The 13150-nt window shown below is 44.3% G+C and overlaps 1 long non-coding RNA gene across 4 annotated transcripts; it reads right to left on the bottom strand.

Moving 5' to 3' along the window:
- Positions 1–1704: 1704 nt before the first annotated feature.
- Positions 1705–4959, bottom strand: LOC127295061 (uncharacterized). Of its 4 annotated transcripts, XR_011743292.1 has the most exons (4): positions 4618–4959; positions 4190–4528; positions 3233–3307; positions 1705–3079 (listed from the first exon to the last, which is right to left on the bottom strand). It is a non-coding gene; the product is annotated as an uncharacterized lncRNA (long non-coding RNA). The 4 variants fall into 4 exon arrangements; XR_011743293.1 differs by lacking the exon at positions 3233–3307 and having other exon boundaries at positions 4618–4958; XR_011743291.1 differs by lacking the exons at positions 1705–3079; positions 3233–3307 and adding an exon at positions 3874–4017 and having other exon boundaries at positions 4618–4958.
- Positions 4960–13150: the final 8191 nt, after the last annotated feature.

The raw sequence follows: 13150 nt of genomic DNA, 5'->3' as shown, positions 1-13150 counted from the left end.
AGATTGCTCAACTACGGGTGCAGTAAAGTAAACTTAGGCCTTCACTTGATTCAACTAGCACAACACTTTTCTTTTTGGATTTTTCTTTTTGTATAACACACGCAGCTATGTAGCTTTTTTTTGCTTCTTTTCAATTTTCTCCTTTTTTTTTTTTGATTTTTTGATTTTTTGACACAACTCCTTGATAACACGGCCAACAGAAAATGCAAAGCACCAAAACCCTAACGAGCAGCCTGTCGAGCGGTAAAACTAGTCTCTTCTGGGGAAGTTCCTAGTCACTTTATATCGATAGGCTGTGTCTATGGTTGGGAACAAACACACTGTACGCTATGTGGACTCGGAGTAACAAAAAATGACACGATATGATAAACTAGATGATAGAGAAAACACAAACCCTAACAATTCTACTAGATGAAAGATAAAGATACGCAAAAACAACTACGAAAAGCAACTAAAACTCGAAATTAGTGCAATCTAAGGCTATGGCAAACCCTAACCCTAACTTTTTTTTTATGGCTTTTTCTGGATAGGAAACACTCACACTCAACTATGGGGTGGATTGTGGATGGCTTACCGAGGAAAACTGGAAATCTGATACCAAGATGATATGGGGTGGCCCGATCTTCTCAGTAAGCGACGGGTGGTGATGAACACACGATGGTAGCAGCGGATGGAATCGATGATGATGAGGAGGATAACTTGTATGACGCCGAAGAAGTCTCTCGATTGATTCCTGATGCCAATGCAACAGCTCTCAACCCTGCAAGATATTCGCAACTCCACACACTTGCGCACGTAGCCGCCGACCACGAAGCGGTAGATTGCAATCTTCTAATCCCCAATGGAACAGCAGATCACACAAACTTTCAGTAGCATAAAACTCCAGATCGCAACGAATTGGAGAGTTGGGGAACAATAGTTTTGCTTAGCAAACAACTATGAACTAGGGTTTATCTTAAACGTGGTCTCCAGCAACTTTGGGGGCGTCCCAGGGACTTATATAGGCGTTCGGGACGACCTCAGGTCGAAAAAGTACGGAAATAACCGACCCAGAATAGATCTGGTCGAGACAGACTCGGACTCGGCCGGTCTGGGGGCCGGTCAACCGGGCCTGGGACCGGGTGGTCCGGTCCTAGACCGGGTCTGTGACCGGGCGGAAACCGGACGAAGGGTCCGTGTTCCCTGGATGTGGCCCGGATGGCACCGGTTCAAAATCCGGTTGGTGACCGGGTGGCCCGGCGCCAGGGCCGGTCTGACCGGGCCTGGGACCGGCCTGAAGAACTCCTCCTCTCGCGCATGCCTCCCGCTCCTCCCTCGCGCGTCCATGGGATGTCTTCACGTCCGGCTCCATGTCCAGCTTCACGTCCAGCTTCTTGTCCAGCTGCTCCTCTTCTCCTCGTGCAATGCTTGGTTCCTCCTCATACCTGATCATACATAAGTAATACGACTTAGGTAGTATAAAGTTCTCGTCAATCAAAGTATCGTTTAGGAACAAGTTCACCTGTTGTTTAAGTAGCTTCGCACGAGCTCGTGTCATTGGTCCAATCCTAACTTCATTGGACTTGAGCTTCACAGCTTCATCTTCATCTTGCAATGACGGAGGTAGTAGTGAGGTAGGGATGTCCTCATCACACTTGGTCTTAGTTTTCCCACGACCATCTCCATATGGTCGACACACACCCTTTTTCCGTACCCTTCCGGTACATCCAACACAACATTTCCTTTGCAAAGCATTTGTCAAGACAAAACTCAAGCCCCGGTAAAGGTAGACCTTTGCAACCCGTCCATGACCGTGGACACGGCTATTCGAATAGATTTGACTCTGCAGAGTTTGCACACTTTCCCCACAACTATCCGGATACCTATCGTGTGGGCATCATCCCCGCATAACAACATATGCCACGACGGATACCCGGACATAACCTTTCGCCCATCTCCACTGGCATGAGTCCTTCCCTGCGAGCTTACCCCTTCCCGGCACCCCGGCAGCATACCTCCTTTTGAGCGTATCTCCGGCGCCATGACAGAAGACCCTCAGTAATCGTCCGGCTATAGACAACTACAGTGTATTGCCTCCTCCAGAGCGCAACCCGGCGTCGGAGGTCATCGTGACCCTCCCTAGAAAGTTGTGAAGGGTGCTCCTGCCAGCTTCAACAAACTACGGGCTAAGCCCCGTCCCACACCAGGGTAGAGTGGTTGCGCGATAAAAGTTGGGCTGGTGTACACTTATACGCAGTGCTCCTTTGAAAAACATTTCACCCACATTTCCTTTACTTGCCAACAACCACCATATTTCTCCGAACAACCTTGTTCAAACATTTGCTCTTCCAAAAACCTTCTCTCGGGTAGAGTTAACTTACCCAAGGTTTTCATAAAACATTTACAACAAGGTAAGCCTTGAGGGGTTCCCAACCTATAGTTTCATGAGTTGAACTACTATTGCACTACGGCCGAGATGAGAGTCATCACGCCATAGACGGTGTAAAAAGGTGGTAATGGAGTGGATCATACTTGCTTAAGGTAAGCATGTATTAAGACAACACAAGAAGGATTATACTTTCAGATTGGTGGTGCTAAAAATATAACTTAGATAGTGGAGTATCACTATCCAACATACTCTCCAATGGGTACACGGCATACTCCTCTCAAGTTGAGAATACACCAAGATCATGACATTGATACCTCTATACTACACAAGTGGTGGGTGTGATGTAAGTTACTATCTTGAGATGGAGCATGCTCATGTTGAGCACACAAGATAACCAAGTGGAATAGCACGGCTATGATACCATGCATCCCATAACACAAGGACAATAGTGGAGTATCACCAATAGGGAGTACCCCACTTGCAATCACACATAGATGGCATAAATAGAGAGAATAACACACATAGAAATAAGGTGCTTTGGACATCAACAAATGACATCCAACTAGACACCAAATCAGAGATCAAAAGATGGCTTGCCTTGGCTTATTTGTCCCTGTACTTCTTCAACTCCATCAATATAAGAATTCCGACAATATAAATAATCTCCGCATCCTGATTCCACTTCTTCTTCTTCTCCGGAATTGTTCGCATCTATCGCCGGAAAATATAAAAGGAACACAATCAATCACATTGCATCAACAACACAACATTCAACAATCAACAACTAATCATGCAGCCAAGGTATAACATACTAAGGACCTATAGATACCACAAAACAACTTTAAGAGTACCCATTTTATTTACCTAGTAAAGGTATGAGAGTATCACAACTTAGCAATTGCCTCTCTAGGTATCACCATGGCACAAACTAAGTATCCCCTGGTAGATAACATCATAAAGAGGACAAGTGCATTAGTTTGGCCTCACAAACATTCACAATGCATTTTCAAACATTTTTGGAAAAGTAGAAATCAGTTTTCCTAATTTAATTTGCTTACTTAACACTATACAAAGATAGGAAGCAAACCATATACCACATCATTTGAAAACTTAAGAAAAACAAAAGAGCTAATGTTAAGTTGCAGAGGTTTTGTTTTGCAAGCATAAAACAAATTTTGCCCATCTCTACTAAAAAGAGTTGATCAAGGGTTTTAAATAAACCGAAAAGTTTTGCTTCAACAATGCATGTCACACATAAACATTACTAACAGCAACCAATATGTATGAACAGAGACTAATAATATTTTTCCTAGATAGCCAGTACTAATACAAGACTAACCCAATTGGAATCACTCAAAAATATTAAACCTACAATTTTAGGAATTTCTTTGAATCTGACTGTACAGAAAACAAGATCTGTAAGCCATAAATCGTAGAAAAATCCTAAAAATATGGGTCCACTTGCATTTGAAAGGTAATTAAACAGAGATGCATACACAATTGGATTTGGGTTCAAATTGTTTCTGAAACTCTCACAAATGGATTTACAAGTTTACTGCATGTCTGTACCATTTGCTTTCTCTCTGGATTTACACAACAGATAAATGTTTGAAACTTGTCTGATATGATTAACAAAACATTCAGCAGTCCTACAAAATTGGAATCACTTGATTAGGTTCAAAAATGGATTTTTGGTGATTTAAAAGCTAACAGCCATGTCTGCAGAACACACAAAACAAGTTACTTCACCAAAAATCATACACAAATCACAAAAATATGAGGTCTGCTGCATCTGAAAGGTATTGAATAGGTGGTTCTTACCCCATTGGGTTCATTCAAAAATTCTTCTCCAAGCTCCTGGTTTAATTCGACAAAATCAGATCTGACCAGATCTTGATCTGTGAACCATTTCAGTTTCAGGAGGTCAATAGAGGTGAAACCAACGTCAGAATGAAGGTACTGAATAGGGCTTTCACCCGCAGTTGAGTTTTCTCAAAAAGGTTCTGTGAAACGGAAGAAATCTAATAAACAGTGATTCTGTATGTTTTTAGAACTTTATTTACCACGGCAAATCCGTAACGAATTTGAGGATGAGACCAACGCCAAGTTGTAGATCTTTTCAATACCTATCCGGAGAACTTTGAATCACTCGATTTGGATCTGCACACGAGTTTTGACGGATTTTACAAAATCGTACCAGAATCAGAAACAGCAAGATAGCAGAAATTATTGCAAGGTTTTGGACGAACTTTGGTCAAGAGCTTCAGATCTGAGAATTGCTCAACCTTCTCCATGCTTGGACCAACATGCACCTGCATCAAGATCCAATCTAGTGAGAGGAGAAAGGAGAAAGAGAGCTGGATTCATCAAAGATTAGGGAAGAAGAGAGGGAGAGGGATGCTCTCATGGTGAGGGGAAGCTTGAGGGAGGAGGGAGTTGCATCTTGGAGAGGTTTCCATGGCCATGGCCGGCCATGGAGCCTTGGGGGAGCAGCAGCTCGTGGGGAAGAGGTAGGAGAGGAGTGTGAGTGAGTGGTGGAAGGAGTGGAGAGTCAAAAATGAAAGCCAAAGTTGGAGGGGTAGCCGGCCAAGGCCTTTTTATAGAGGGAGAGGGAGTTGGCTGCCTCATTTGTGATTGGCCAAGGGGGGGTGGCTGGCTTGGGGAAGGGAAAATTGACCCAAGCTGAAATTATTAGTGGCATTGGGAAGAGACAAAGAAAAGAGAGGTTTTCCCAAGGAGGAGTAATTGTGTGAGAGAGAGAGAGAGAGATTGAGAGGCATGATGCATGTGTGCCATGCATGGCATGGCCGGCCAAGTTTCGTGGCCATGCACAAGTGAGCAACTAGAGACTATTGCCACACATGCATGACACCCAAGGTTGAGTGTCTCACATTTTACAAAAAATGGTGGCCCTAAGAGATGTAGAATTTTAGGTAAAGTGATAACAATGCACAAGGGTGCTAAAGTAGATGGTGGTGGCATTCTAACCTGATAAAAGAGGTGTGTAAGATATGATGGTGGTGATGGTGGTTTAGACAATGGTAGATCAAGGCTATGAGAGATGGTGAGTGAAGTAACCATATACTCACAAGGATGAATATATTGACATAAGTCATCAATTCATGATGGAAAAGACTAGATGATTGAGATGGGTATGATGAATTATAAGTTGCTCCACAAATAAGAGGTCAATTGGGAGTGATTTGAAAGTATCAAATGATCATCTACATGATCAAGAATTGGAGGATGAGGGAATACAATGTGGTAGATCAGAGATACACAAGATGTGCAAGAGTTGTCATTTGAAATAGAACTCAATTGAAAAGTATTTGAAACACCTCAATTGTCTAGGGACAATTGGGAATGAACTCAAGTAGAATGAAATATGAAAGTGTTGAGATAAAACTAGTTGGAACATAGGAGTTCAAAATATTCTGCTTACTTTCCCAAGTAAAGTAGAGTTTTTCTCAAATGTAAAAATAAGCAAGAGGAAAACAAGAAATGGTATAAGTACCATAAACAAGCCTTTTGTTAAAAAGAAGGCAAGAAAGAAAATACTGTTTTAGAAATTAGTACTTGGTAGAAATGGGATGAAAAACAAAACCCATTTCAGTTCCTAGTTTTCTTTGCAGAAATATCTTGAAAAGATTTATAAAACTAGAAGTAGTTTTGTGATCAAAACTAGAGAAGGAAAACAATAGGGTTTTTGAGGAGGAAAAACTAATTTAGGGAGGAGTGTTCTCAAGGGTAGATGATGGCTACAAAATGTACCCACCATTCCCACTCTTGGTTTTGTGAAGATTAAACTTGAATAAAAACAAGAGGTAAAATTGAAGGAAGTGATCTAGTGTTGAATCATTGAATAGGGTATAAGATCAAGTTGGATATAGGAGTTGCAAGGATAGTCTGAGACATGCAAGACGTGGAGGTTGAGGAGGGTATTGCACAGATGAGATCCATGCATTGAGGTCACTAATAACAGTTGTGGTAGCGTATAGATTAACTGCCAAGGTATGGACATTTTAAGCCTGTCAACACAGATGGTCGACATGGCCTCAAAACCAACAAGGATGAGTGGGTATAAGAGAGGGATGTAGCTAGGGGTAGATGATCCCAAGTTTTGAATTAAGGATGATTGAGCTATCTTGTACCACAAAGGGAAAAAGTCAAGATGGCACACTCATGTTGTCATCAGGAGAAGAGTTTTAGGTAGTAAAAAGGAAAACAATTTTTCCTAAGTCACACATGTGTTTTATTAGGTGAGTTATTTGTCTGACCACTAGAGGTGTTGTTCTTTGAGGTAGCTCAAGACAAAACTCAACAAGCAAAACAAGACAATACATCTACCAACAGATCAAAGCAATCCATCTTAACAAACAGATCAAGGCAATTCATCTAATTAGTCTTTAGAAAAAGTTTTTGTTCCCCCTAATTTTTGCATTAAGGACAATTAATCAAGGTTGCAAAAGTTGGGGTGTTACAGATCTTCCACCCTTAAAATAATCTCGTCCCGAAATTACTGAGCGTAGAACTAGAGGGGTTGTAAAGTTGAACTAAAGTCAGTCTCCATCCTTCTGTAGACGTGCATTTGCCGAGAGGGTCGCAACTTCAGCTTCTGAGAGACATGATGGATTCCTGCCGATGGCGAGCTTCATGAAGAGGTTGACTACTCCCTGCAGATGTTAGACCTGTAGCTTCTTAACGACCTTAGTGGAGCTCACGACTCAGAAAATTTAGTGCACTCCAATGGTGCCTTAGCGGGGTTGAAAACTTTTTAGAGTTAGCTTAAATTTAGTGGAAGACGAAGTCTTCCACCCTTAAAATTGTTCACCGGGGAGGGGGCGTTAAAAACTGTAAGCTTCGTCCACGGGTCTTGTCGGGCGCTTCTTGGAGAAGTCATTGATCTCCTGTATTGAGTTGAAAACATCTTCAAAGGGCGTTGTGTGGTCCATGGCTCCAAGAGGGGTTAGTGCAATCCCAAGTTTTCAACGGTGTTTTATAAAGGTAGAAAATTTTAGGGTTAGCTCCACATTTTAGTGGAAGGCGAAGCCTTCCACCCTTAAGATTTTTCATCGGGGTTTTCGGAAAAATTCAGAGCTTCTGCCTTTTTGTTCTGTCAGGGGCTTCTGAAGAAGTCGTCGATCTTCCTTGTTCAGTTGAAGAGTCTTCGGGGGCGACGTGCAAACCACAACTTCAAGAGGCACTCACGGTGTTACTAAACCATAGAGGACGTGCGGTGAGTTAGTAAGTTGAAGAAAGGCCTGATTGGTATCCATATGAAGCCGCAACAGAGGGCGTCGAAGAAAATCTTCAGCTTGCGGTTTGGTGCTGACTTACAACAGTTGGTGAGCGGGTAAGTTGCACCTAGTATTGAGTTCTTGAGGTATCTTTAGGAGTCTTCACTTGATGAGGACCAGATGAACCATGTGATGTAGCTTGGCGTTGACGCTATTGTTCTCTCATCTAGTTAGACGGTGTGTTAGGGGGGGTGGTTTTCAAAATGATATCCTCGAGGTTAGCGCGATTATAAACCAAGGTTAGACCAAGTTAGTAAGTCTTCTGGTAGAGGTGCAGTCACTCTTGAAGGTAGGGGCTTCTGCCTTCTTGATGAAGTGGAGATGCTTCAGCGGATCTTGAAGGTATTGGCTTTTGCTCTGTTGGCGTAGTAGAGATGCTTCAGATGACCTTGAAAGTAGTCGGCGTAGATAGGGGTCTGAGTTATTTTCCCTGACGGTTGAAAAACAACTGCTAACGGGTTTACAGTTAGAGTCTTTCGTTAATCTACCCAACTAACTAGCAGTTAGCAATACATCGGCGAGGCAAACTTTAATCCTATCATTGCATGTGACAACATACAATCATAACCAGAGACAAAATATCACTAACAGAGGCTACTGGTATTTTTCCTAGATGCACAGTAACAAAACAAGATCAACACAATTGGAATCATTCAAAAATATTTATTTTCCAATTTTTGAGACTCAAAATACTAACCAGAAATAGAGATCAAGTTTTATTTATTAAAAATCGCACAAAAATCCTAAAAATACAAGGTCAGCGGCATCTGAAAGATAATTTCATACTGGTTCTAGTGCAATTGGAATCACATCAATCGGAGCTACCAAACTATTTTTATTAGCAAAACAGTACACAGGCAGATTTCCATTTTTAATTTCTGTTTTACAAATTTCAAACAATTAAAAAGAGCAGGAACGTCTAATTAGCAAGACATACATGCACACAACAAACAGATACAAACACTCAAGGCAGCACACTAGGGAATCTACAAGCAATCATCAAACCAGACATGGTACTCTAAGTACCCAGAAATTCCTAATGCGCGGGGGTAGCTCAATCAAAGCGATTGAGTTTGTCCTATCCATCCTATAGGTTTGGGGGCTGGTCACATATGTCGACGTCTTCATATCGTCAGCATCAGCTTCAACTTGGATCCTTGTAGCAGTTGGTAGTGAAGGGGCCGGGTATTGAGTCATTGATATTGAGGCGGAGGAGAAAACTGTGTAGAACTTCTAGTCTCGACATCCCGGAAACATGAGGTCTTCGAAGAGGTAGCTGTTGAGGTGCTCTCGAAGTCGATACCTTCTCGTGGCTGGCCTAAAAATTACTAGTCAAGAAACTGAGGACTTGATCCCAGACGACTACAAAAAGGTGCAAGTCCACGGAGGAAGAAGGTCAGCTCCTTGACATACTTTGGTGACAACCAAAGATATGATCTAATTATCCCTTTGTGGCACACTAAGTCGGCCTCCAATCTTCAATAGCTGCGGTTGGAGATATATGAGTCTTCTTGAGGAATTGAGCCATCTTCGAGTTCAAGTCTCCGGTCTGAGTTGGGGCATCGTTCAACATGTTGGTTTGAAGTGGATGAGACGATAGAGTAAGAATTTTTGAACTTTTCAATAAAGTGGAGAGATAAGAATTCAGAAGCTTTGAAGAAATAAGAGGAGTAGATGCTATGCTTCCGACTAAAGAAAGAATTTGTTTCGTAAATAGTTTTTCCCAAGTACTTGTTTCCTAACTAACGTCCATGCTAACTAAGGTCTCCTACAGTCAGGATAGCTCTGATACCAGCTCTGTGGGGACCCCGGACTAGCTGTCCGAAATTCCCTGTTATGTATACAGTTCACGATCCCATGATCAGTGCGCTGTGAACACATAACCGAACTGATATCAAATTACACCATCCATTACAAAGCGGAATAAGAAAATTACAATGAGGTCACATGACCATCCTTTACACAATAGCCTCGAAGGGCCTAACTAAACATCAGAGTAGCATCATCACTTCAGCAGCGCAGTACCCAAGTCATCTGCCATAAACCCTACAGGCAACTGACTGGGAAGACGTTCCTAGCTCGCATAGACGTCGCCAACTCCTTCTTCATCCGTCGTGTTCCTCCAAGTCTGGCCAAGTAAATAGCCAGGGACAAAGCCGTGAGTACATTGGAATTGTACTCGCAAACCATCAAGAAGGTGATAACAATTCTATCTAGAGAAGACAAGAGAGGAAGAATAGTTTCTCTTCTGGATATAGCATGCATAAGAGGATCAGTTTAACTGGTGGATATAGCATGAAGAAGAGAAATAGTTTCTCTTGTGGATATAGCATGCCGGCATCTCAAGTGATGCGGACACTATTGTGTTCCTATGACATCTCTATATCTTTGTTGAAGAAGATACTTCAAAAGATAGCTATGGCATATCTATATCTTTTTTGAAGAAGGGTTAGCATACCGCCATCTCAGGCGATGGGGATACTAGGGAAGTCCTATGACATCTCTATATCTTTGTTGAAGAAGATACTTCAAAAGATAGCTATGGCATATCTATATCTTTGTTAAAGAAGAGTTCCTCTACATGAAACACTTAGGGATGAGTCCCCCACTTGGTCTTAGTTTTCCCACGACCATCTCCATATGGTCGACACACACCCTTTTTTCGTACCCTTCCGGTACATCCAACACAACATTTCCTTTGCAAAGCATTTGTCAAAACAAAACTCAAGCCCCGGTAAAGGTAGACCTTTGCAACCCGTCCATGACCGTGGACACGGCTATTCGAATAGATTTGACTCTGCAGAGTTTGCACACTTTCCCCACAACTATCCGGATACCTATCGTGTTGGCATCATCCCCGCATAACAACATATGCCACGACGGATACCCGGACATAACCTTTCGCCCATCTCCACTGGCATGAGTCCTTCCCTGCGAGCTTACCCCTTCCCGGCACCCCGGCAGCATACCTCCTTTTGAGCGTATCTCCGGCGCCATGACAGAAGACCCTCAGTAATCGTCCGGCTATAGACAACTACAGTGTATTGCCTCCTCCAGAGCGCAACCCGGCGTCGGAGGTCATCGTGACCCTCCCTAGAAAGTTGTGAAGGGTGCTCCTGCCAGCTTCAACAAACTACGGGCTAAGCCCCGTCCCACACCAGGGTAGAGTGGTTGCGCGATAAAAGTTGGGCTGGTGTACACTTATACGCAGTGCTCCTTTGAAAAACATTTCACCCACATTTCCTTTACTTGCCAACAACCACCATATTTCTCCGAACAACCTTGTTCAAACATTTGCTCTTCCAAAAACCTTCTCTCGGGTAGAGTTAACTTACCCAAGGTTTTCATAAAACATTTACAACAAGGTAAGTGATGTAGCCCCGGTCACCGATGTCGCTACACCAAGACCAACAAGTCCCCCAAGTGGACCGATGACACGAGCCCGAGTCAAAGCGCTACATGATGAGGTGAACTCGCTCCTCACCACCCTTGATCTTGGTACACCTTTGGATGGATTGCTACCTCATGCCGACGTGTTATGTGTCATTAGGTACAAGGAGCATCAAGGTCACCAAGAGGAGGATACGCCATGGTCAAAGGGAGGAGAGGAGCAGCTGGACAAGAAGATGTACACGAAGATGGACATGGAGCTGGACAAGAAGTCGCCCGAAGAGCGCAAGGAAGAGAAGACGGACGGCCGGTCCAGAACCCGGTCAGACCGGCTCCCTGACCGGATCACCCGGTCCACAGCCCGGTCTGACCGGCCTCCTGACCGGACCGCCCGGTCATCAACCGGGATTTGCGCTCGTGACATCCGGGCGCCATCCAGGGGACTTGGAGCTCGCCTGCCGTCGCCTGGTCCTGTGCCCGGTCTGAAACCGGATCGCCCGGCCACAGTTCTTGGCCGACCGCCCCCTAACCGCCTCGCCCGGTCACACGGCCCGACCGGCCCCCGACCGGCTGCACGACTTAAGTTATCTTTTCGGCCCGAACTTACCTTTTCGGCCTGTGACGCCTTGTAAGACTATAAATACCCCCAGGACGCCCCTTTAGCTCTTTAGACTTGTTTTGAACTCAAACCTAAATTTGAGCTTAGTCTCCCTTGGGTATCATCCCTCTGTAATCAAGGCACCTTGGTTGTTGATTTGGGACTTGTTGAGTGAGATTCTAGTACAAGATACTCTCTCTCCCTCACCAAGCTCTTCTTCTCCAATCCCAATCTCTCCCCGGGGAATTCTACCGCGTGTCTCTTCCTCGGAGATTCTATTGGCGTGGTCCATCGAGCCACGGAGGTAAGCATCGGGTGTATCGGGGTGTGTGTGTGTGTGAGTCTCGGAGTTCCTCGTGTTCATCGCCGTGTTCTTCGTGTTCCTCGCGTTTTCCCATCTTCCCCCTTGGTTTCGAAGTCAATCCGCGAGATCGGGCCACACACGGGGTCTTAGACCTCATCATATGGTATCAGCAGCTCTTGGTTACCGCGGATTTGACCTCCCACCCACCCGATTTCGTTCCTAGAAAATTTTCCAAAAAATCCCCAAAAATAGCCCTAAAGTGCCTCTTGACCGATCTGTGATTTGGTTGCGTTTTGAGTGGTTTTGGTCCGTGGATCTGGTGTTGTTGTGCTTGATCTACTATTTCCCAACTTTTAGCCTCCAATTCCATGTTTCCCTTCGATTTGGTCGATTTGGCTTGGTTTTCGTGAAGAACAGGAGAGAGAAATCGTGCGATCCGGTTGAGCACCGGTCAATCAACTCTGATCGGCCGGTCCGGTCCAGAATCCGGTCGACCGGCCGTACAACCGGCCGGGCCGGTCCAGCAGCCGGTCCAACCGGGCCCCAGACCGGCCACAGCTACCCCCACTCCGTCGACTTCGTCTTCCGGCGATCTCCACCACCACCACCACCACCACCATCGCAGGTATAACTTGCAGGTTTCACCTTGTAACCCCTCTTCCTTTTGCGATCTATCCCATCGAGCATTGCTTGTCTAGTGTTGCGAGACATTGCACGTGGCCCCGCATTGTGAGGTGTGTGTGTCGCGTTGAGTAAGGCACCCAAGCAAACACTCGTGTGGCAAGATAGCAAAAGCGAGGCTAACGCTAACATAGTGCGTCAAAAAGCCCCAAAAACACAAAAAGAGTGCGAGTAGCACCATACATCCATACATCCATACATCCATACGCCCATACATACAAAGTGTCCACGTGCCACCAAAGATACAAACGAGTGCAAGTGCCGCCATATACAAAAGAGAAAAAGCTTTTAAGCAACGAGAGATAGGAGAAGAGAGGCCACGTGTGAATCTTGTTGTCTCTTCCTTTGCAACCAAAGCTTTGGCTCTCCTTGTGTTAGTGTGACACCGAGCACTTATACATACACTTTTCCGCTCACTTTTGGTTGCACTAACCCCGTTTATCTCGTGTGTGTGTTCCACAACTTTTCCGTGTTTATAGTGATCTTCACATTGACATTTGGATTTTTGGACC

The sequence above is a fragment of the Lolium perenne genome, chromosome 4, assembly GCF_019359855.2.
Source record: "Lolium perenne isolate Kyuss_39 chromosome 4, Kyuss_2.0, whole genome shotgun sequence".
NCBI classification, from domain to species: Eukaryota; Viridiplantae; Streptophyta; class Magnoliopsida; order Poales; family Poaceae; genus Lolium; species Lolium perenne.
This window is presented reverse-complemented; position numbering and strand designations above follow the sequence as displayed.